The sequence below is a fragment of the Puma concolor genome, chromosome C1, assembly GCF_028749965.1.
Source record: "Puma concolor isolate L17-30 chromosome C1, mPumCon1.1.hap2, whole genome shotgun sequence".
NCBI classification, from domain to species: domain Eukaryota; kingdom Metazoa; phylum Chordata; class Mammalia; order Carnivora; family Felidae; genus Puma; species Puma concolor.
Genome location: NC_141674.1, coordinates 68,933,995 through 68,956,678, shown reverse-complemented (window position 1 = coordinate 68,956,678; position 22,684 = coordinate 68,933,995). Strand labels below are relative to the sequence as shown.

Here is a 22,684-nt window from a genome sequence, read left to right as displayed (position 1 = left end):
ACAAGCTCCCTCTGCAGGTAATAACAAGGGTTAGCAAAAATATCTGAAACATGTAGCAGTTGCCTGGTACAGATGCAGGTCACCATTGTATAAAAATCTTATTATCGAGAGTCTCCTCCTTACCAATTATCTGATTAAAATAACTGCTTCTGAAAATTTGTGGTTCAACATGATTATTCTTGTCCCTCAGCTTGGCTAAGAATGCAGCTTGAGAAGACAGGATATACAAACTTTTCAAAGTCACCCAAGAGTCACTCTTACAAAGTGTATTTTCAAGGAAAAGAAAACATTACCTTGCTTACGCAGCACAAGCCTGAAATGATAGACCACCCAAAACAAAGCTGTTCAACACGTTTATCTGATGCATCTTCTGATCCCAAAGTAAACAATCAAAGGTGGTATTTTAGGATTGACTTCCATTGAAAGATAAAAGATGAATCTCAAATAAACGCAGTTAACTTCTACATTCTCTTCTTATTTAGAATAATTCTAAAACTTAAGTCAGGAAGTATTTACTTCTGAAAAAATAAATTTATTTTCATTAATTCAGTATAAAAAGAAAAAGAAAAACTGATTTGATTCGCAAAATGCAAATCCACTACATATCCCTTCCATAAATATCCCTTCCATTATATATTTTTTTCAGAATCTGTTTTAGGTTTCCCCTTACACACTCTCCTCCTTACTATATTCCTTTCTTCGGGTACACAGAGATAAGGTGCACCTCTGCAAAGGGAACGGGGTAAAAAGGCAAAGAAAGTTAAGAGTGGTTTCAAAGTCTTGGGGGCAGTGTATTACCAAAAAATTACTGTTGGACAATTTGATGTCTCCCTGATTTCTCTCTTCAAACATGTACACGCCACCTTTATAACATACAGGCAGTGATTAGAAATTTGAGGCATTCAGTCTGACTTCTCTATAAATGAACAGACAAGCTGATGAAGTGTTTTTTTTAACTAAGATCCTTATCAAATAAATGTAAATTATAAAAGATGTGCTCACTTTCATGCTAAACATACAGAAGTATCAGTTAAATTTCTTTTCTACTTAAAGAAAACAAGGTTAAAAGGTTAAAGGGAAAGGCAACTTATAACAAGCAGCATTTGTAGTGAGTTTTGTACTTAGAAGAAAAATCTAATTTTTTCACTTATATTTTTAAATATTCAGACCTAGTTTAAAACCAAAGACAATATGAAAAGTGACTTCCAGCAGGGCTATGGGTACCACAACATTTGCAGCAGAAAAAAGGAAAGTGGGGGGGAGAAATCACTATTACTCATCTATAGAGCCATCCAGAGGAAGCACCTAATATCCAAATATTATCCTTCTCATGACATTCACGGAATTTTGAAAGGACAAAAATAGTTAAATGTCCTTAGTGAGAGTGAAAGGTCTAGGACATCATAATTCTAGTATAATTTTTATTTGTTGATGCCTATAAAGCAAAATGAAGTGTTTTAGAATTACGCCCACCTCTTTTAAAATGGAAAACAAGATGCATAGAGTGAATCAATTCTTCATTTAATATATTAAGCCTTTTTCAAATTCTTCAAAACTATGCACAATCACTGGGATACAAATGCATAAGCTTACATCACCAAAATTAATGCTTCCCAAACTGTCTTGGACATTACCCACAGCCAAGCCAGGAATTTTAAGAATTAAAACACATCATAAGCATCTCAAGATAAAGAGCACAAATATGAGTGGAGAAAATATTGTGTAAAAATGTGTTCTGTAAGTTCTAATCAATAAACATAGTAATAAACAGTAAAAAATGGTAGGCTTTCAAGGCAGAGGAATAAAATTTCTCTGTGGAAAGTACCAATGGAATAAGGAATATAGTAATTCCAAATAGAAACACGCTGCTTCAAAGTAAAGACACAGGGAAAATCATTTTTGACAGATTTTTAACCTTAATTGCAGTTGAGAATTGATTAACTAAGTATAATCTACATAAAACAGAAATGTATCAACTAAAGACCTTATCTAAAATCTTACAATGATTCACTCATTATACAGAGAACGGCCGGAACAGTATTCCATTTTAAGAATAAATGTTTAAAATTAGAACTTTCTTTATAAACAAAACAGAAATCTCTTTTGCTCTCTTTATAGACGCTATTTACTATCCTTTACAAGAGGAAGCATTAGTCACAAGCAAGGTCACCTAGCCCACCCCCCCAAGCCCACCCCTGCAGCCTAGGACCATTTTTGACAGTAATTGGGGTTAGATTATTCTGTCATCGAAATCCAGGGCAATAATCTGTTTGAGGCATGAGCTGATGTAAAAATACCTACAAAATGAGACAAGGTGGGGGTAGCACAAGCATTTCATGATCCAAAGGCAGTAAATACCTTTGAGAACAAAATAGAGATTAACTAGGTCATATCATTTTCAAAATCAGTTTAAAAACAGATATTTTAATCGTACATAGAAAAAGGGTTAGTTTTGCTCTTTCAGTTATTAGATAATATACTTTAATTCCTTTCTTCATCAAATATATACACACATGTACATACATAAGCATAGAATTTATATTCTTTTCCTTTGTATATATATCAACATTTATTGACAGCTATTGGCTATTGATATATATACAAAGGAAAAGAATATAAATTCTGTGCTCATGTATGTACATGTGTGTATATATTTGATCAAGAAAGGAATTAAAGTATATTATGTAATAACTGAAAGAGCAAAACTAACCCTTTTTCTTTTATGAAGAACTTCATGGTGCATTTTTCATTATTACAATGGCTAAAGATATTATTATTCATCTAGAAAAAGATACAGGGTTGTATCTGGTTTTGTTCGAGCAAAATAATATGCCTTTGAACTGATAGAGGTCTAAAGTTACCCACCTTTTCAACTTCTTCCATCTCTCTGGCCAAGAACTAACAATTCATTTTTATCTGTGTCTTTTTTCTACTATCAGATTAAAAAACAACAACAGCAACAACAACATTTTTGAAGTTACTTAATGCATCTTAAGCAGAATTAAGATTTGGTCATTATTTCCGAATGTTAACTTCTGCTTAACCTGCCTGCTTTGTAATATTTATATTTTTACTAAAATATTGAGTCTATCCTTATAAAAAGTCTCCCAAAGTTTTTCTGTGTTTTTGGTTTTGGTTTTGGGGGGGTTGTTTTGTTTTGTTTGCTTTAGGCAGGCTTCTTTTAAGGCAACTAATTTCAATACTGAAATTCAGAGATTAAGGTGTAATCCCTGTGCGTGAATCTTAATGTTTATAACGTACTCCTCACAGATTGGAAAAATCAATGACAAGACCAACAGGGGCCCGTTTTGCTCAACATAGGTTTTCTTGTCAGGTAGTGATTAATGCTGTGCTCTGTAGAGGGAGACATTACATCCGGGCTAAAACAGACCTAAATTTTACCCTCAGGCAGAAATCTGATTTAAACATCTCTATTTAAAGTGACATTTGTCCTCCCTTTTCAACTGGTTTCCCCAGAAATTCCAGGAAGTTGACTTCATGACCTAAAAACAGCCGGGTGGCTGTGAGCAGCACTTGTGCCTGTTCTCGCACTTGGGGAAATCTGGGTGCCAGAATGAATCAAGGTGGTCATAAAACAGGTGCCCCGCTATCCGCTAGGATGAATCCCATGCCACCTTATTGCTACAAGAATTTAAGACTTAAAATTCCTTACAGTTCTAGAGTCAGTGGTAAAATTTTTTCAAATGTGTTTTGTTGCTGATAATAACCTAGCTATTCTTACTGATGGACTAAGTTTCCTTCGATTCCTAAAATTACATCTCATATTTCATTACACTCATCTGAAAGATCAGCTGATTACAAATTCTAGAAATCCAGAAAAGCAACTACTACCAAAAAAAAAAAAATCTCTAAAACAAAACAGAAGATGCAAGTAGAAACGGTTTCTTGTACATCATGTAATACCTTCCATAAAAACAAAAAAGGGAAAGCAAAAAAAAAAAAATGTTCATATAACAAAAGTCACCAAGTAAACAAGACATATGCATATTAAAACAGGCACCAATATCCTTACACTGTGAAACATGGTAGCTTTTGATATTATTAAGCAATTTAGACACTGTTGGCAAGTTCCTACTAACCAAGGTAATCTAATTTCTGTTGCTTTTCAATGTAAATTGATTTTTTTTTCTTTTAGCCGTTCTGGTAATTGAACAAATTTATACAACTGTGATGGGATTTTACTTACCACTACACAATGCATAAAATTCTCTAAGAAGACAAACTATATTACTTCATAAAACTGCATTTTTGTTGTAATTAAACAAATTGTATTTAAACTTGCTCTGTACTTCAAAGCAATCAATAGTATTTTGCTGTAAGCTGCACTTTATTTGCAGGTGTTAAGCACTAGGCTAGGTTCCTTTATTCCATCTACCTTTTTTTAAGATAATTTTTATTGGCAAAATAGGAGAGATTTTTTTCTTAAGAAATAAGTGTTTAAAAATCATTTCTTAAGAATATATTAGGAAGTATCTGGAGATTATTGCCTACATTTAGTCTATTAGATAAATGACCAAAAAAGATTATTTTAAAGTATTTTTGGTTGATTAAGACTTTTATGACACAATGATCCACTTAAAAAACATCTACTTACATCAACATAGCATTAAGAGATCTTCAAAGTTTATAACATACACTTAACAAAACCTATACACTAAAGTCAAAATACCACATTGAAGTCCTGAAAAAAATTTAGGGATTCTAGACCCAGTTATATAGTGTCTCCTTTACAAGTTATTCACACTTAGGTCAAGAATAATGTCATCATTTTAGGATTCTAATTTCCTAACTCCAACCATTAACTATCTCTGTGTTAAACAATCCATTTCTTAAGCGTTTTCTTACAGCATTAAAAAAAAAAAATCACTACTTGACCAATGTTGACTAGCAAAAAGATTTCAGAGAACAGTCTCAATTTTTCTGATAACATCAAGTCTAATTACAGTAATCGGGGTGATTAAATACTTTTCAACCTTTCAACCTTCAATCAAGAATTATTTGAAGAGATGAATATTTAGGTGGGGCTATACACTAATTAGTGTTATGCAAGAGAGAAGTTAACTAAGCTATGATTTTAATCTATGTTTAAAATAGAAATGTTTTAACTTTCTTGAAAATAGTTACAAAACAGTTATCTATTTAGGTAATGTGAACTAATATTTAAACAAATTACCTTAGGAACTGATATGACCAAAACATAAAAAGGATTTTGAGGCCTCTTGAGGTCTAGAAGCTAAACTTGCTTTTTTAACGCTTGATCAAAATCATCAGTTTGCAAAATTCTTTAGCTAGGTATTTCTGCAAATAATCTGATGAACCTTTTTTCATAATCCCACATTTCAATTTTTTAAATTTTGCTGGCTTGAAAAGAATTTTGCTTTAATTTTACGTGAACCTGTTCTGCAGAAGAGCAGACAGATATCAAATGTGTACCTCTCCTTCAAGACTCAAGATCAGATGCGGTGAACGTGAAGAGGCAAAGTGTACAGTCTTTGAGGAGACTTTTCGTAAAAATAGCAATCCTGAATTCTTCATTCACTACATTCTTCAAATTTCCAAAACTGTATTTCATTCCTGATCTAAATACAGTTAATCTGTGTTCCTAAATACCAGCAATTGGGCAAGTGTTATGGATTCTTATTAAAATGAAAACGATTTCTCTCAGGTAGGTATAGTGTGCGTAGCCCACACCTTAGACTACATTGTAATGCTCCCTTCATCTCATACTACATCTGTCAATAAACTAAGTGTGATTTGAGTATTTATCCACAAAAGTTAGGTCAAATAAATATTTTGATAGAAAATACCGCAATAACATTTTATTACTATGGTGTACAGATTTCCAGTTACCTCTTGACCTTCCCAACTTCTCAATCTTAGCTCACATATTCCTATGTTACTTAAGACATTAAAATATTATTTTAGATCTTTTAATAAAATACAGAAAGCCTCAATAATGATCAAATAAAGATCTAACCTTAAGTAAACCTTGGTTTTAATGCTCTCCTCTTGCTTACTTTAGGAAAGGAAACGCCCAGAAGCTTGGTGTTAACGTTTCTGCTGATTGTGAAAATTACAGCAATAAAAAACTCCAACTCCTTGCCTTAAGACTTTTAGTACTACTTCCATGTGAGATCTGTATATTTAATATTAGTTTTTATAACATTTGGAAGTTTTGTTGTCTGCTTTGATGTTAATCCATTAACAAAGCAGAGTGAAAAGCCTGAAAAAATTATATTTATTGGCAATTCTCAAATCAAAACCGGAAGTAATTGGTTTGTTCTACCCCCCCCATGACTTAATACTCTGATTTCCCCAACTACCTGCTCCCAGAGCTATCTGCATTTCTAAATTCATTTTCTGTTGCCAACACATAGTAACCCACAATGATTGAAAATGGCAGCTGAAGTGCTCCTACAACACATTAATTTTTCTCTAAGTAGTCCAATTTTGTCATTGAAATGTTGAAAAATCTTTTCACTGCATTTTACACCTTTAGAGATTTGCTGAATTCAGGGTCACCATCATATAAAATGAAGAGCAATGTTTTCAAGACAATTTTTAGATTATCACTAATAGCTCTAAAGGATAATGTTTTCTTTATACCGCTCTGCATTCAAAGCAGACTAGTTAACAGCAACTTAAGTGCAATAATAGCAATTACATCAATGTGGGCATTTTTACCTCAAAAGTACTTCTTAGACAACTGAAGGGACCAGATAAATAATAAATAAACTATCATAAAATGATTTCAGGGGAATGATACAATTTGAATGCCACTAAAAAACCATCTGAATAAAGAATCTTATTAAACTAAAACCTAAAAATGTTAGGCAATTAATGATACTTTCCCCTCCAACATTGTTCATCACAGTTAATCTTCACTATTAGAATAAAACCAAGGAGTCCGAACATTAATTAAAAAAAAAAGCCCTTCTCTAATGAAAGAATATAAATTCATGTTCAAAATCAACCAACCATCAAAGATAAAACTATAATAAATATGGGTTCCAAAACCTTCTCTGAGGTTCATTTTCATCTTAAAACCAGGCTTTAGGAAATCTTAAGCTAAATAAATAAAAGCAACGCTTGCCCAGAAGTTGATGAAAAAGTTATCCCTTGACCCATCTGCTTGCCATAAAATGACCCAAATGACCCAAGTACTTGTTCTCGTTTCTTCACTTACGGATACTGAGTTGTTAAAAGAAATTCAAAGAACATATCTATCTGCAAATGTAAAAAAACACTAACCAATATGCTATAAATATTAGCAAAAATAAACCAACTTTAAGCTGAATTCTTGAGTTTACGGTGTTTGATAAAATACAAAATTTTGGAGACAAAACAATCAATATTCAAAAAGAATTACCTCTACTTAAATAGAATTCACAAATTATCTGAGTATCACCTAGGACCCTTTTTCAAATGCACACTTGCTGTAGAAGTTGCATTAACAAAGTTCATGCTGAGTTTTTAATATTCAAACTCTCCATTGATTTTTGTCCCTTTAATTTAGCAAGTGTAATAAAAACTAAGTTTCCTAGGCATAAAAATGAGTGTCCCTTTATCACAAGATCTCTATTGTTTTATAGACTAATTAAAAGCCTTTCTTTCCCATTTTACTAATATTAACAAAGTGTAGGCCCTAGAAAAGTATTAAGTTAGAAGGAAAAGCTTTCTCAGTCTCTTCCACTGAAGGGACCCCAAAAGACAGGCAACAGTGACTATCATAAAATAAAAGGTCACCCTTTTTCTAGGAACAAACCATTTATCAATAGAAAATAATTGTCTTGCTATTTGCAAGGGCTCCACAGCAATAGACAATGTTTTTCGCTCACATAATTACAAAACAGTGAAAGTTCAGAAACACAGCCTGAATCCACCTCCCTATTTTTACCCTTTACAATTCTCATTGCCCTTTGGGCCTCTGCTTGGAAGCAAATGGAAGACAGGCTGAAGTTTTCTCAATTGAGCTGAAGCTAAGAAACCTTTGATATGCTAATAGTCCCCTTCAAACGGTAAGAATTCACACTTGCATTAATTCAAACAATTTGTGCAGAATGATGTGAAATGGCACCTCTTTTAGAGGCAAGCAACAAAAGGAGAGAATCGGAATGTCTGAAGGAACTAAACAACAGAACATTTGTTCTGCAGTATTCTCTCTATCATGCATAAATTTCCTGGAAAGTGGAGGGAGGGACAACAAAAAGTTCCACAACACACCTGAACAGAAGTGGATTTTCTTCCGTAAGGTTTTCCAAGTATTATAAAGAGGCTAAATTTAAAGTTTCAAAGTTACCTTCTTACCTAGGTCAAGAGTCCCATAACAACTTGGAATGTTGCTTAAGACGCTTCACAAACCATTCTATTTTTCTGCTATGGACGCATATTGCCTCTTTAGTACCCATCCTTTAAGGTTTGCCCAAGATCAGACTTGATTTAGTAAGAGACATCCCAACAGGCAATTATTTACCAAACGGATGTGACTTTTTTTCATTGTGCAACTCGACTTGAGCAAAGGGCAAACTCGGTGGGGCCCGTTCCAGACACAAACACTGACAAGGGAAATGAATGAACCAACAGCGCCCGTTAAATATACGCCTCTGGAAAGAGGAAGAGAGAAGTACACAAACTGTAAAGGCTGCAGAAGAAAATTTAAGAATTGGGGAGGGGGTGGGGAGAAGAGTGACTTAGAACCCGGCCTTTGTAACGGAAACCATATGGTTGGTGGCTGCGGCTCAGACGCTCCCAGGCTGCTTGGAGGAGCTGCTAAGCAGCCTGACACCTTTCAAGAAACAGGAGGAAAACATTTCCTCGGTCTGAATCCGAGACGACACAGTTTGCATCAGGAAGAACGGAATGAGAGGGCCCGGGAAGGGGGGAAAGGATGAGGGGGGAGGAGTCCATGGAAGACCAGGAAAGTAGACGGACACCGCAGGACCTGTCCCTCCAACTATGCTTTTAGAGGACGGAGTGAACAGAGGATTTAAAAAAAAAAAAAAAAACGCGAAAGACATACGTTCCTTAGCCTCCGATCAGCGTCACTTTGGGCACAAAGTAAAGCTTCCAGCGATTTTCCCTAACCCCAGCCCCGCAGTTTGGCGAAAGGAACAAACTTTACTGATCCCAAGCGAACGAGTCCTGCAAGCGTGCCTCCCCACTGCTAGGACGCTTTTGTCGCTTTGCCCGCCCTCGCCTCCCTACCAGAGGGGTCGGGTCGCACCAGCCAATCAAGGAGCCCACGCTCGGTTAGCCCGGGGGTCTCCCCTTTCCTCGCGCTCCTCCCACGCCTCTTCCTTCCAGCGGATCCCCACTCGGCACCCCCATCCTACAAACCAAGCTTCCCGAGATTCCCAACCCCACAGCCACCCCAGGGACCCACAGCCGGCAACTTCTCCCGCAGGCCCAGAGCGGCCCGCTGCTGCCCTCTCACTGCGGGTCCGGGAGGCTCTCTGCCCTCCCCAGGGCCCGCCGGGTGCCGGCCCCCGTCACCCGCCCGCCCCGCGGGGCCGCCCCTAATCGTTGCCAGCACCCGCGCCGGCCTGGCCACATCTGGCTGCGCTTTGCTGTCATCCTCGCCTCTCCACACCACCTAACCACCGACGAGAAGAAACAACACCCCGCAACAACTGACCCGGTCCCTCCCCCACCGCCCACTTCCCCCGAACTAGCTCCCGGCGCCCGGCCTGCGGGCTCCACTTACAGCCCGGGACAGGTCTGCAGCGGGCGGGGCGGTGGGGGGGACTGGGCCCCTCACCCCGAGCAGAGCGGCCCCTCAGAGGGCGCGCCCCACATCTCCCGCCCCAGACGGGCTGTAAAAGGGCGAGCGGCACCTCCCGACCCAAGCTTTCAGAAAATCAAAAAATGCATAAACCAATCCTACTCCCCTGACGCCCCCCTGCAAACAGACTGAAGCCTAGAGAGCGTTACAACACCTCCCCCGAGAAAAGGAGAAGCTGGCTGGACGGGACTGGAGTTCTGCGTATCGATTTCCGAGAAGAGGAGGTGGGGGGAGGGGGGAACAGCAAGAGCGAGCGAGAGTCTCCCCCTCCGCCCGGCCGAACATAAACAAACAGCCGAGCCCCAACTCACCCGCGGCTCCCTCCACCTCCAGCATCCACCCCCGGGCAGGAGGCGGAAAGCAAACAGGTCTCCGAAGCCCGGCACAGAGGCACATTGTTCGCTCCTGCGGCTCTTACCTCGGTCTGCGAGCGCGCCCCGGGGGCGGGCCGTCTGGCGCGGGGGGCCGCGCGGGGAGAGGAGCAGAGGGCAGCGGCGACCCCGGCCGGTGAGGGCCGAGGCCGGCCGCGCGCGGGTCGCCGGCCGCCGAGTCCGCGCCGGAGGCAGCGCCGCGGCTCGCCGGCCGGACGCGGCGCCGCTGCTCGGCGCGTCCTTCTGCTCGGCCGCCGCCGCCGCCTCCTCCAGCCAAGCAGCCAGCGCCGGGCGGCTCCTGGGGTTAAGTCAACATTTTCCCGCAGTTTCCCACACGCCGCTCCGCGAGAGGGGTCCTTTACACACGCGCACACACCCCCAAACCGAACGCTCCCTTAGCAAAATCAAAAATTCGGCAATCAGAGCGAAAGGGGTGGCGGAGGTAAAAGCCCGACAGAGGTGCGCAGACTTGGGAGTCCCCTCGGAGCGGTAGCCGCGGGAGGGGCGGGCAGACGCCGGAGGCGCGAGGCCAACTCAGTTTGTCAGGCGAAGCCCCTCAGCCCGCCGTCCGCGCCGGCCGCACTGGCATCCCTCGCGCCGACCCTGCGGCCTGGGGCGGGAGGCAGCGGCGGCCCCTCCTCACATTTCGGGACTCCGGGCCGAGGCTGAGCGGTGGCCGCTGCCCCACGAAAAGCAGAAGGCGAGGACTCGGGCTCGGGGAAGCAGGGAGGTGCACGGAAGAGCCACGCCACGCACAGCTACGGAGGGGAGCTGCCCCCCAACAATCCCAAGGAATTCTCCGGTAAGCTCCCGATTTCGCTCCGGCACCTCTGCGAGTGTGTGTGTGAGCAGAGAGAGAGTGAGAGGGAGAGAGAGGGAGAGAGAGGGAGAGAGACGGGGGAGCGCGAAGTCCTGACACAGACTCTCGGCGAGGGCTGAACTGGAGTCACCTCCAGCCTCCTCCTCCTCCCCAAATCCCCACCTACCTACCCCCCCTCCCCGAGTCCGACTAATCATATAAACATATTAGCGTGTACAGCGGCAAAGGACAAATCTCTCCCTCCTGATTTTTCCAGCAAGGGGCTCAGGCAAACTCTAAAGAAGATTACAGGCAGCTAAGTACAAAACGTGGAGCAGATAATCTATAACTCATTGCCGCCCAATGGCCATTTTCCACTCCATTTGAGCAGCTGCGGCGGCGGTGCGCCCGAGGAGGGGGGGAGGGGAGCGAAAGGGGACACTCACGGGCTCGAGCTGTTCGAGTGGCGGCGGCGGTGGCCAAGCAGCCGCCAGAGCACAGGCCGGCCCCGGCTCCGCCGGCGGGGCGGCCGCAGGGCTGTCCGGGCAGCGGCGGCAAGGGACGCGCGCACTCGGCCTCGGAACGCGCCCTGGAGGCGGCCTGCGGCTGCTGGAGCCCCTCCTCTGCCTCCTCGTCAGCTCGCCACCCCCCCTCCCGCCCTCAGTCCCGGGCCTCCGCATCCAGCCTCCCCCCGCCCCCCGCACCGTCAACACACCCATTCAACCCCGACCCCCAAGCCCCCAAACTCCACTCACTGCGCGCTCGGTCCTCCGCGCGCTCCTCCGGCGCGCGCTCTCCATCCTGTCCACACACACGCACTTTAAAAACATTTATTTTATTTCTGGAACCGGGTGAAGGGTATTTGGGAGAGCGCGGCGGAGCGCGGCGCTCGGGTCTCCGAGGCAGGGCGCAGGGGGCTGGCCAGCGGCTCGAGGCGGGGTGGGGGGGCCTCCCCTCTTCCCTGTAGGCCCCGGAGCTTTCTCCTTGCCTGCACTTCGGAGAGGCGCCCAGGATGCGTCTTTTACCCACCCCGTCTCCAGGTTTTCTCTTTTCTCCACGCAGCGAGCCGGAGGCTTCGAAACTTTTAGTTTCCGCAGCCCTCCTTTTGTGTGACTGCTCCGAGGAGAAAAGAACGTCTGTTCGCCGCGGTTGCCTCCGTCCGGCTGCGGCGCGCGGGGGACGCTCCAGGGTTAATGCGTCTTTGATACCTGAGATTTCCGGCGCGCTCGTTAATGAAAGTTACATTTTTAAAAATTGCGGTGACTTTTTCTTTGTAGTTACACAGACCTAGCCAAACTTTGACTTTATTGACTATATTTCACAAGAGCGTTTTGTTTGTTTTTGATTACCCACCAGGATAAGCAAAGGAAGGAAAGGAGACTACAAGGCTCTTTACTCGCAAGTGCATTCATCGTGCTGTTAGGTCTGTTTCCCTCATTTCCTTACATTGAAACTGCTTTTGCTCTTGTCCTCTGACCACACTTCCTTGCCACTTCTCTGTTGGTAGTGTTGTCAGCAAACAGCCAGGCAGCTCCCACGATGGACCTGAGCTTAAGGGAACAAACCACGACGGGACAAATCACGCTTGAAAAATATTTTAAAGCCAGTTTAAGTGTCCTCTGCATACGATGAAAATCAAAACTGTTTTTTTTTTCTTTTGAATTATAAAATCTCTAAGCTGAAAGTCATTAAGTTTTCAGATGTATTTCTCAGTCACTGATACTACTAATGAATGCAGCCATCAATTAAAGAAGCGTGTTTGCATTGGTTTTCAAAAAAAACTGATTCATCAAGATTTAAAACCTCTAGAAAATAGGATGAAACTTGAGCTTCTTTGCTTTCAGAAACTATGTACTTTTTGTTGCTGCGGGTATGTTGCAGTCATCATACTTCAGAAATCATTTCAAACAACAATGTTATTAAAATGTCAACAGCAGATCGTTCAAAAGACTTGAAGACTCTAAATACCTATCAGTATTTTGTCACAAAGCCAGATATTTGCAGTGCTAAAGTAAATCCAGCTATTGGTCAAGTTTGTTCTCAGCTTGTAAAAAATCATAAGTTAAAAGTACACATGTGCAAATAACTGAAACATACTCTTTTGGTTGATTCATTATACTTCTCAAAACAAGAATCCTTGATGATCAAATTTGTTTCTACTTAATGTATAGATGTTTAAATAATCTCACTATTCCAAAAGATAAGAGGAGCTACTCAGAGCATTTGTACTTTAAACTCCATAAACACTCCCATTTGGAATTTCTTAGATAACATAATTCAAATATTATCGACGCAGGATACAAGCTAGTCTGGGGGAAAAAAAAACACATGCAGAGATGGTGTGAAACCTTACTATGTACCTAAGGTTTTTAAATCTGTCAAAATTATACATACAACAGACCTACCTAGGAAAATTAAACCAGGCTACTTTAGTTGAAAAGAGGCAGAATTATAAAATTCTCAGACCTCAGGGGTCATTTATATCATCTTCTCTGGAATTTAAAATTGTTTTATTCAAGATTATAAGCCAAGTATGTCAAGTTAATAATAATCCACATTTACTGAAAAATGATAGCCCTTTCTTTTGTTCATCTGTGAAGGTTTTTCACTCATCTGGGCATGATTCACAAGAAGCCCCAATGAGTGCATAGATCAGTCTAATCCTATTTTCTTTTGGGAGGCAAAACCTGGACTGAAGTTTTTATTTAGTGAGCTTAGAAAGTAATCAATAGAATTTTTTGACTGAATCAAGCAGGCCATATGTTGGCTCATTTACTTATTTATTTAACTCTCTCAGAAGGAATTTCTGGAAGAACCCACTGTCTACATTTCATAGGTCTGACATTCTTTGATGCTTGGGACCTAAGTGAGTCACTCTCCACTATGTTTCTGAAGAGGCTACATCACAAAAACAAGGAGGGTGCATAGAAGGGGCAGAAATTGTTGGAACTATAGGGAGTGGAAAATGCGTCATACAGGTTTTTAATTTTAATTCAGTAGGACGTGTATTTTGTAGAGTTCAAAGGGTTCAGCGTCTTTCCTAAGAATATTATAAGCTGGCTATGTTTTTAAAATTACAGCTAAATGTATTCCTTCTCTAGGATGTTTTAAATATTAAAGAATTTTTAATTCTTTCCTTGCATTTTACACATAATAATGCTTCAACTTTCTTTGTATCCACAAAAAAGAATGGAAAAAGAGATTTTAATTGCATTGATATATTCAAGATTAAGCTGTTAGCCACAAACCTGCCATTACAAAGGAACACTTAAATGACACATACACATCCAGAAAACGTAATTTGCCTGACACTTCATGACAATTCAAAACATAATTTATAACAATACAGGTGCTATGGTAGAAAAAAATGAAATGAGAAGCTTAATAATGTCTGCAGATGTTAGCAAGTTAAGGGAAGTCGAAGGATATTATGCATTCCCTAAAATCCAATCAATTTAACTACTCAATCTATATTATTATTTAAATAATGGCAAAATCATTGACTTATTCATAATACAATACTTGCTAATTGTTTTAAAAAATAAATTCTGCAAAGGACAAAGGAAACACCCATTTCCATTTGTTTTATGTTAAATCAACATCTAACCACTCATGGTGATTTCATTCAAAGAAAACAGAAGGAACTCGTTAGCTTATGTGGTTAGAGAGATTGATGGGCTTCAAACATTTTAACCATATATGTTTTTTCCAACTGTAGAAACTCATGTTTTTAATTTAAGCAACTTTAAGAAACTAAAGATTATTTTATTCTATGTATTCACATACTTCTGATAGAGAAATTATGCTAATTTTTAAAGCTATTACCATCCAAGTACCTTTGTTTAAAGGAAAGTGATGAGGTACTTGTCAAAATACAAGTATGAATAACAAGTTTGGGTACCAAATTAGAGAATCTGAAGAAGTATGAAAATGGGCATTAGAATATTGTGGTGAGTACAAACCAGTAGAACACAGTAAGTTAACTTCTTCCAACCCCACTCGGCAAACTTGGATATAGATAAGGCAGTTCTAAAAAGGGCAACGTGGAGGTGGACTTGGGTGGACTGGGGGGGACTGGGGCCTTGATACTGGGCCCAAAACTGTAAGTTTGAGCTACACAGGAATAGAGAACTATTAATGAGAGTAGGCGTATTCGTTATGGGGAGTATGTTTTTGCCTGTGGTAAGAGCGCTGTGAGAGTTGTAAAACAAAACACATAAGTAAACAAGTAACAGGTGAAACTGGTCTAACTTCTAATACAGGAACGGAAATAAAATTAGCTAGATTTCACCCTAAAGTTAACCAATTCCTGTTTCTTTATCATTACTGTTCAGTGATGCTTAGTGCTGAAACTAGCTTTCCTACTCTAGAAAATAAATCTTTTAAAGGTCTAGAGCAGATCAAAGCCAATATGTGAATACCAAACTTAACTAGAACTGGTTGAAAGTTGCTGGCTTTGTTTTTCATTTTAACTTTGCCATGCATGTAGTCTGAAAAGAAATCAAAACTCATTTTCCATGAGAGCAGAAACATATGAAACCATTTGGCAAAGCCAATAAGTTTAACTATTCTCCCAGCTCTCTTCAGGCTGAGTAAATCTTTGTCCAAGAAACCCAAGCTCCATCTAAAATGTAGAGATGCAGTTTCCAAACATTTCAACTATGGTATGCATCTGATCATGTGTGGTAAACTGTGCTTAATGATATTATTTGGAAGTATATAATCATGTATATTATTGAATACTTATCATTTTATAATTAATTTTTTTAAATCCACCAATACAACTGGTAGAATGACTCTGTGCACCTAGAGTGTTTATATGTATAATGGTATATTAAAGATTGTAAAAATGTTATGCGTTGTCATTATGATACTCCAAAGTAAGCAAATTAAAAAAGATGTCCTACATAATCATTGTTTCACTGAATCTTACACAACTCTAAGTTAGGCTTTCTTTCCCATAGATTGTTCCCATAACTCTTGTTAATCTCTGCACTTTGAGGATTTTCTATAATTGGGCCTTATAGGCCTTCTTCTATCAATGTTTCTGTCAAACCTTGAAGTATACCGATAAGAGCATTCATTTTATACAAAAATGTCTATAACTTCATGTAATAACTATTTTGTTCATCATACAACCAAATATTTTATTAAAGTCCACAGTTTAAAAATAGCCTCCCCAATCGCTTTTTAATACACGCAGAAAACCTCTATCAACAATATAGATGAAATTTCTTTAAATTAAAAAACTATATATTGAAGTTGAACTAAGAGTAACCAAAATCACACCTCTGTTTTAAATGTAAGACATTTGAATGGGCAGTTCTTGGTGAAGCAAACATGCAGTGCTTGGGTGAGAACAAAAGCTAGGCAATGGTTAATAGTAGAGGCAACTCCACTCTCCTGAATCTAAACCCTCAAAGGTAACCAAATAGCAATTTCACCGAAGTCCAAATTGAATTTTTAGTGTCTCTGAGAATGACTTTGATTATTCACGTCATAGTTCATTGTAGCACAGCAAACTTTAAAAAGGCTTTTAGGAGTCAGGAAACAAATTCACAAATGCCTTCTTGACATTTTAGAAAGTCAGTCGAAGATACAATTATATAACACTTCTAACATTTTCATATTAGAAAACATAATTATCTTAAAAAGCATGAAATAATAATAATTCTAATCTATGATCTTAGTACTTTTTAAGCATAAAAATTATTTTGTTTCAGTTTTGAAAAAATTTTATAGTGTAAAATTATGTAATGTGAGATGTTTGACCTTGACTTTAGTTGATCCTCTGGTTGTATAATTACCTGTTACTAATATTTTTCATTATTTTGTTTTCTAATATGATAGTTATTTTTTCAACTCCACTTACCTGCTTTATTTTTTAAAGACCTCTCCTTGTTGCATATTATTTTAATAACCATAAATTTGTCTATGCACGTGGAAAATAGAATAGCAATTTGCAAAGATTTTTCTTCTAAACCTAGCTTTCATCATAGTTTCTTGATAAGATAATAAAATGTTGCCATCTCTGTTTTCAAGAATAATTTAAATCTTTATAATTAAGTTTCAACTTATTGCAGCTCATTACAGTGCATTCTTAAGGTCACTATGAAATCAATCACTTAGGACCCAGACCAAACAATGATGTAATAGGCACATGTTTTTTGATAAGTAAAAGAGCATCAGAAAAGAATTCGTTTTCTTTAAAATTAGCATCCAAATTTAGAATCATACTAAAATGTCACTTACATCACAAGAGGATACTGAAATGATTTGGAAATGATAAGGTCTTGTTGAGCTATATTCAATGAAAAGTTTTTGTTTGAGGTTAAAAAATAAAAACACATAACCTCTCCAGCTATTCCACAATAAAAAGACATTGCTGAATGGTCACCTGGACAATATACTCTTTGAATGGTTTCGTTTCAGTGATGGAGGTGTGTTGCTCTCAACCATCCACCTCCTATCCAACTGTCCTGGTTACCAAAATCACATATCTACAAATAACTCTTCTAGTGCATTAAAAGAGTGCCCCCCTTCATTATGGGAATGTAATTTATGACACCAATTTAATTAGAACTATGTCCTTACCACCTGAATTAATGACCCAAATTCAAACCACATATATTTCATTGTTCAGATAATGTAGAATACACTACAAGAAAAACTAATTTCCTGTTTATTATCTAATGATAATTGAAACACAATAATTCATTATAATACTGGATTACTGCTATATGTGAAGTAGCATGTCTCCAAGAAAGAGGTCACGGAAATAAACATGAAAAAATATTTATAATTGGATAAAATAAAATTAGAGAAAGGTTGAGCAAGAATGCTAACTATAAAACGTAAATGTTTGAGGATTCAAGAATGTAAACTATTTTTAAATAATATGGATCCCCAGAAGACAATCATTTATCATTTAAAAATAAACTATGGGTAATCAAATAAGGAATCTGAAAAATATTTAAAAGAATGAATTTTGACATTTCATATAATTACTCAATATTTACTTTCTCTCCAGTGCCCTCTTGTAAAATGAGTTAAGATATGATACATATAAATCAAAATATTTTATGCAGATGTAGATTTGAGATGATAATGCTAGCCTATTTATTTATATTGAATATTCTTATATAGGAAGGAATCATGTAATGTCAAAAATAGATACGAGATTGAATATTTAGAAAATTACCTGTAACTACGTAGGTAAATTTATAGTTTATCAAAATTTGGAGGTAAAATATTACACCTTATAACTAACTAAGGGAAGTCTATCTTTACCTCAATTTTCCAGTTAATGAAAGAAGTGTTTAAATACTCTATAGTTAGATTATTAACTTCTACAAAACTGAAACAGATGTGTGTCTTAGTATGCCATTAAATTTATGATTTACATAGAACCCTTACATAGAGCTGAGCAGAGGCCAATGATTCTAATTTGCTCTAGATTTATAATAACCTGATCTGGGTTTTGTAAGTATTGAAACACTTTAAACAAAATTAGAAAGCAGTTGTGCTTTGTGTGATTAAAGATGCAATTCTCTTTGGAGTAATGAGAAAAGTTAGAACATGTTTCTTTCTTTATGGATGTTTCTATTATAAACATGAGTGCTATACATTATATATTTTTGTTACTATGATTTTCTTGTTTTTAATTATAAAATAAACCAATTGAATTTCACTGGAGTCTCAAATTGAATCTATGCCAAAATTTAGCTGAAGAAAGTGGACTGGGCTTCATAAAAATCCTTAAAAATGCTTCCCAGGGTCTTAGGGTCTTATTATACAAATACTAGTTCACCATAATTTTCTAGAGTAAAGCATCTTTCTGATTAAGACCTGTGCAGCAAAAGGACATAAGTGCTAAATACATTGCAAACCCTAGAAAATGACATATATAAAATTGTTCTCATTACACAGATTATAACGTTTACACTATTTATTTAAACCTCCTTCTACTTTGCTTGGTGAATTATAATCTATCAGCTCCTAAAAATCAAATCTGTAAAAACACTATTTTAAACACTGTGAATACTATTTCCTTAAAAGTCAGAGATGTTGATGTTGATATGAAAAACAGTGTAAGCATCTGTGTGTATATTTATGTATATAGAAAATAAGTACATGCAAAAGTATCAATTCATTAAAAGTTTATCTCTCATAAAACCTTTATTAGCCCTTGAAGTCTTTGCCACTTCATATAAAATGATTTATCTTTTGAATAACAAGGTTCCATTAATCTGTTTGACAAAGGAATTTTTAAATCATTTAAATAATTTATCTGAATGAATTATTTAAATTCTGTAAAATATATATGCACATGTATATGTATATATCTGTGTCTATATATTTGTGTTCTGGCACAATATCACAGAAGAAATACGAAAGAGAATTCAGAATACATTGTCCTTGACACCACCAGCGTGACTTGGTGTTGCTGCTGACGTGTTCTTTGATCATCTACTGTTTGCACGGGACCCCTGTTGGAGGGCCATTTGTGCTGCGTTTGGTACAACAGGGTGGTTTAATGTCAGAGAAATGTGCACATTAGTTTTGATACTCGTTGTTAATTTGGCATTTTTACTGAGATTGCAGGCTGACATAGTTTTTCCAATGTGGGGATAATAAAGGCAATTATTCAACACTCCTAGAAAACTTCCTCAATTCAGTGCTCTAGGTGGTAGTGGAAAGGGGTAAACATGCTCCTTCCCCAGAGAAATAAATCATCTGTGGAAACAAAGGGCAAATACCCATGGAAAATAAATAAGAATATACACCAAAATGTATAAGCAAATACACAAAGCTAATTGGGACATAAAGGTTTATATTATATGCTTAATACGCACGACATTCAGGAATTTTAACCATAGACTATTTCTTCATAGACTATTACTTCACAAAATTTTCTCTCAAATAGATCTTATTGTTCTTTTTTCCCCTGAAGATGCATTTCTTACTCACAAAAATAATGAAAATGATGGAACATTTCCCCAGATTTGGTGAGGTTATAGAATAAGTTTATAAAAGTTTCTCCCCAAATTTATTTTTAAACATTCAGGAAAATAAGCTTTCACTTAACTATCTCCTACACAGAACAAAACAGGAGAGATATATGTGTGTTGTTTTTACTTTCTAGTCATCTTTCTTCTGGAAACTTCATCCAGTTTTTCCTTTGTGATACTGTACCCCTCTCCATTCTATTAGGTTTTGGTAAGTTCATTCAGGTTTTACTTCAATTTTGTGACCCGTCCTTTCAACAAATTTCTTTTAGCTTTATTTACCAGAGAGGTCCTAATTTTATGCATATTGAAATCTCAATCTATGTTTGTGGCACTTAGTAAAATGTGAAGTCTCTGTCTTCTCCAGTCCTTTTCTTCCTTACCTAACCATCCATATACCCATCTATGATACTACGGTTTTATTCCCATCACCCACAATACTCAAACCTTAGGAAGGAGGTATGCAAAGCTCTCAGTGGACTAATACAACTGTTAAAGGCCTTTGTTAGAACAATGTAGCATCATGAGCTCTTGGGGAGACAACAGTCTTTTAAAAGTTCATTATATGCGGGAAGCCTGGGTGGCTCAGTCGGTTAAGCGTCCCCCTCTTGATTTTGGCTCAGGTCATGACCTCACAGTTCATGAGATCAAGCCTGAGGCTGAACTCTGTGCTGACAGCGTGGAGACTACTTGCGATTCTCTCTCTCCCTCTCTTTCTTCCCCTCCCCGATGTGTGCTCTCTTTCTTTCGCTTTCTCTCTCTCAAAATAAGTAAATAAACATTAAAAAATAAAATAAAAGTTCATTACATGACTAAAAGTCCTATCAGGAACATCCTCTCTGGAAGCATCTCTCTCCCTGCCCACATTCTTATATGGAGATGTATAAATGGCTTCCAAAATACCTCCAAGCGTCTATATAGGAAATAATATTATACTGTTCAGAATGGTACACACCAATCAGATGAAGTAATTTTTGAAACACTTTACCTAGTCTCAGATTTTTAAAGAACAGTGGCCCCTTCAGTGTCTGGCAAAGGACCTGAGCTGTAGTTGGTTATTAGAAAGTATTTATGGAATATATGAGTCAGAATCCTATAATCATGAATACTACTATAATATTTAGTTCAATAATAAGGCTACTTCTTATCCAAATATTCCACACTGCTTTGCTGATATGGATATTATAAGTCAAATAACCTAGAAATCTAATACAAATATACTTATTACAAGTGTACATATAAACACACATACATAAATTTACTTAACACATTTGTTTAGTCAACTTACTGAGATATTTTTATAGACCATAGGTAAATATTTTACTATCTTGACAAATTAGTGACTACAATGAAAATTCGAGTGTTTTCAAAAAAATTAATTTAATAACAATGTGTGTGAATGTGCTTTTAAGTAAAGAGAATCACAAATACAGACAAATTGTCCAGGGAGTATGTAGCACCATTATCTTCATGTGTGTGTGTGTTGGAGAGGTAAGAAACAGCTCAAGGAAGGCAGTAAATTAATGCTTTTGAATTTTTGAATTCAGAGATACTGAAAAATTGGCCGTCTGTTCCGTATTACCTAGAACAAGCTTTCTCCCTTCTACTTTCCTGTCCCAACAACTTATATAACCTAGGGAACTTCAGAAATTGGAATCAGCGGGGCTTACATGAAGCCTTTCAAGAGTTATTATTTTATACCCTGGTATTTTGGTTTTATTCAAACACAGAACGTCTGATATTTTATGCATTATGGTGAAAGTATCATATTTCCATCTGAGTTCATTTATGATTCACTAAGCAGTTAAAGACTGGAACCCTACATCCAAGAGCCAAAAAACATTTTAACCATTTTTTTTCCTGCGAAATCACTAGCAAATTTTATTAATATTATCTTAAGGAGTAACTTAATCAAAATTTCCAAGGAGGATGTTCTCTTTTTCTGTTGAAATTCTATTTCTTTAAATTCTATTTCTTTTGTTTACATTCCTAGTTTTTTAAAACTCTTTTCAAAATGTGTGACTATATAGTACTTTGCCATCTAAGAAGATCATACTGAGTATTATTTTCTCTTCTTTGATGATATGTAATTTTTGAGTGTTGGAGAACCATAAAAATGAACATTGATTATCATAGCACTTATTACACATCATTGTATTTATTGATTTACTCCTCTCTCACTAGACAGTAAGCTCCTTAAAATCTCACTAAACATTATATGCCAGCTCTTAGCACAGCATGCAAGAGGTCACGAACTACTGATCTGTATAAAATCTAGCCAACAAATGTAATTTATTGGCCTTACAGATGTTGAGTCATATAGTATTTTGTTTGTTTTTAATCTGTTTTTGTCAAATTTTAAAAATTAGGAGGTTTCAGTCAAAACATGGATTTCCAGCTTCTGAAAAAAAAAATGGAAAGGTCCAACAACATTGGATGGATGTTACCTCATAGCAACATTCAGCCAGAGAGGCCTTCCCTTTTAATGAAAACATGTATCACATTCTCTACCATTCCCTGGGACCTCCTCAAAATCAAGGCAAAACATCATGTGCCATGAATCACCTAATCAGCAATAGTGTTTTGTGTTCTACTTTAATAGTGGCATTAAAGGAAAGTAAAATATATCTTCACCCACATCTTTGTTTTTGTTTTGTTTTGTTTTTTAATTAATTAATCTCTACGCCCAATGTGGGGCTTGAAC

The 22,684-nt window shown here is 37.9% G+C and overlaps 1 protein-coding gene across 26 annotated transcripts in view; it reads right to left on the bottom strand.

Annotated features, from left to right (window-relative positions):
• ADGRL2 (adhesion G protein-coupled receptor L2) overlaps positions 1 to 22,684 on the bottom strand; it is a 631,707-nt gene that overhangs the window by 180,280 nt on the left and 428,743 nt on the right. For 18 of the 26 annotated variants that reach the window (XM_086717374.1, XM_086717395.1, XM_086717394.1 and 15 more), the window contains exon 1: positions 10,221 to 10,362. The exons of 2 other annotated variants lie outside the window; for them this stretch is intronic. The gene's annotated coding sequence lies outside the window, so the exon portion shown is untranslated. Of the gene's footprint in view, positions 1 to 8,328; positions 8,351 to 9,040; positions 9,609 to 10,113; positions 10,137 to 10,220; positions 10,363 to 11,418; positions 11,573 to 11,727; positions 11,855 to 12,001; positions 12,138 to 22,684 lie in introns of those variants that run through there. 6 more of the 26 variants (XM_086717378.1, XM_086717380.1, XM_086717377.1 and 3 more) reach the window with 6 other exon arrangements.